This window comes from Corythoichthys intestinalis, chromosome 8, assembly GCF_030265065.1.
Source record: "Corythoichthys intestinalis isolate RoL2023-P3 chromosome 8, ASM3026506v1, whole genome shotgun sequence".
Lineage (NCBI taxonomy): Eukaryota > Metazoa > Chordata > Actinopteri > Syngnathiformes > Syngnathidae > Corythoichthys > Corythoichthys intestinalis.
The window spans coordinates 22,882,629-22,885,636 of record NC_080402.1 but is presented as its reverse complement, the minus strand read 5'-3'; positions in this window follow the sequence as shown (position 1 = coordinate 22,885,636).

The following is a 3,008-nucleotide window of genomic DNA, read 5'->3' as shown; positions in this document are numbered from 1 at the left end:
GGCAGTGACTAAAACTCAACAGGAAGTAACCTGTTAAATCGGAAAGAGTGACTGAATGCTCCGGTTTCAAATAAACGAGCGTTCATTCGCCCTTCCCAGTGTTAACGGATTGGGCGTTGAGCGCCGTCAATGGCAGCAATAGAACTAAGACACTATTATGATGGAAGATTTTGGTAGCAACTTGTTGGTTCCTTATTTATTTATTTTTAAACATTGACACATTTTAAAACGACAACTCGATTCATGGCATAAGCGTATCGTTAACCTTTTGGGTGCAATGTATCACGATTAGGGCTGTGAAACGATTAAAATTTCTAATCAAATTAATCACAGCTTAAAAATTAATTAATCATAATTAATCGCAATTCAAACCATCTGTAAAATATGACATTTTTCTGTAAATTATTGTTGGAATGGAAAGATTTCAATCAAAAAATAAACCAGTAGCTCGCCATTGTTGATGTCATTAATTACACAATGCTCATTGTGCTGAAACCCATAAAATCAGTCGCACCCAAGCGCCAGCAGAGGGCGACAAAACACAAGTTACAAGTTGACATGACACTGTTCTGTCATTTTAATCTGTTGGAGCGGGGCTTGTGCGTTAATTGCGTCAAATATTTTAACGTGATTAATTTAAAAAATTAATTACCGCCCGTTAAATTTTGACAGCCCTAATCACGTTATATCACAATTTCGATATTTTGTCACACCCCTACACATAATAAACTTTAGTGAGTAGTCCAGGGAATTGCCATGTGTATTGGCATCGCCAATGCTAGGCAAACAACAGTGTGACCTAGGACATAACCTAGGTGCACAACAAAGATGAAAAAAAACTGAGCTAATCAGTTCCTGAAAATTACATCTCCCCCTCACCCCTTCTTTTTCTCTACAACATCCTCTGTGATGAGGAATGTCCTCCCACTGCGGTGGTTGTCAAGATGTGCTGCGGGCTCCTGTTTCCTGCCCCCCCCCCCCCCCCCCCCCAACCCAACCCCCTCAAAAGCAGCCCTCCAGCACAGATCTCAGATAGGTGCTTCTTCCACAGCCTGGGAACCAAGCAGACTAGCTGACAAATATTAACAGAGATCTAACTGTCTTCCCGTCCAACTAAACCTTAGAGCAGTGGTCTCAAACCGGTCCTCAAAGGGCCGCAGGGGGTACTGGATTTCATTCCAACCAAACGAGACAAATACCTTTTCACCAATCTGGTTTCTTACAAGTGTAATCAGTTGATTGCAATCAGGTGCTGCTTATGTTAGTAGAAACCTCATTGGTTGAACTGTTTGTGCTGGATCTGTTGGAACAAAAACCAGGACCCACTGCGGCCCTTTGTGGAGTCGGTTTGAGACCGCTGCCTTAGAGCAAGGGCGTAGGTTTGCATAGGGACGGTAGGGACATAACACTACCAACTTTTCAGGATGTCGAAATTGTCCCCACCAACTTTTAAGCAACCATATTTGCATTATATAATGAGTTCAGTAATGTAGGTCATTTAGTTTGTCTTCCCATATGTTGTAAGGATAGAATAGACCCTACCGTTATTAAGTGAATTATTTTCATTATATTCAGACTTACATTTACCCCGTTCACTTGCGAAATGTGCCGGTCCACTTTTTTCCCTCAAACGCACGCTTGATAAGCCTTCAAAGAGGAGGGATAGTAGAGGTGTTTTTTTTTTTTGTTTTTTTTTTCCGGCCAGCAGCAGCAGCCACTGTAAGTAATGTAAAAAGACAATGTCAATGTTTTGGAGGTGGAGTAAACACTACTAATTTTGCTACTGAAAGTCTGACCTACATCAGAGTTAGCGTAACATTAAACTGTGTTAACTTGCTAAGCTGCAAAACTACTGCAGTCAGCCTCCACAAGGAAAAACGAAGTCAAGCTAGCCGCCCCTTATTTGGAACATTGTCTGCATTATGTGCATTACGGTAATGCAACACAGTGGCTTCAGAGTGCAAGTCCCGTTATTAGGAAAAAAAAAAAAAAAAAACGGGGAGCTATCCAAGAATGGGTCCACTTAAGGGGGACACTGACATGAAAAAAAAAATGAAATGAAATCACACACTTTCATTCGGGTTTTGGTGTAGTTGAGCGCACCTCAGATGTAGACCGGTGCTTGGATACATTATCTCAGATTTTTTTTCATAATTTCTTTTCCCAAATCACTTTTATATTACAATTAGTGCTGCAACGATTAATCGATTAACTCGAGTATTCGATTAGAAAAAATATTTGAATTAAATTTTGTTGCTTCGAGTATTCGTTTAATTAAAGTGGCGTTGTCATGGTTTATTTTGAAAGTGTTTGCATTTTGCTTTATTGATCAGGGTGGATAAACTGCCCTCTGGTCTGCCTTATTTCACTTGGCTGAATCCAACTGCTCCCTGTTAAGACCAACGTAAGCAAAGTTTTTGTTTGAGCAAATGTTTTTTAATGCATTCGTAATTCAGTTTATAGGTATATTGAGCCGTTTTTTTGTGTGGGAATATGTGTCTGAACCATTTGTTAAGAGCATTGTGGGGGGGGGGAATGTTAGCATTTTATAGCCATTAAGCTAGCGGATTTTTGCTATGTAAGTTAGCCAATTTTCGTTTGTTGTACATAGATCCTGATTTATTTATTACTTTTTTATACCGTGTGGGACAGGTATTTTAATTTTTCATGTTCCCTATCCGATTACTCGATTATTCGAACTAACTACTTAATCGATTAATTGACTACTAAAATAATCTATAGCTGCAGCCCTAATTACAATACTTTAGTTTGAGTCTAGGGGTGCTCCAGTGTCCCCCCAGAAGTTGACTCATTCTTGGATAGCTCCTTGTTTTTTATTTATTTATTTATTTTTGGCTAAAGGGACTTGCACTTCAAAATGTTTCTTTACTAGGGTTTGAAAACAAAGGTTTGACTCAAACGCTTTATCACCTGAACCAATACACACGAGTTTAAGTCAATACATATTGATTTTGAATTGATTATTCAGCCTATCAATTAATTTGGTT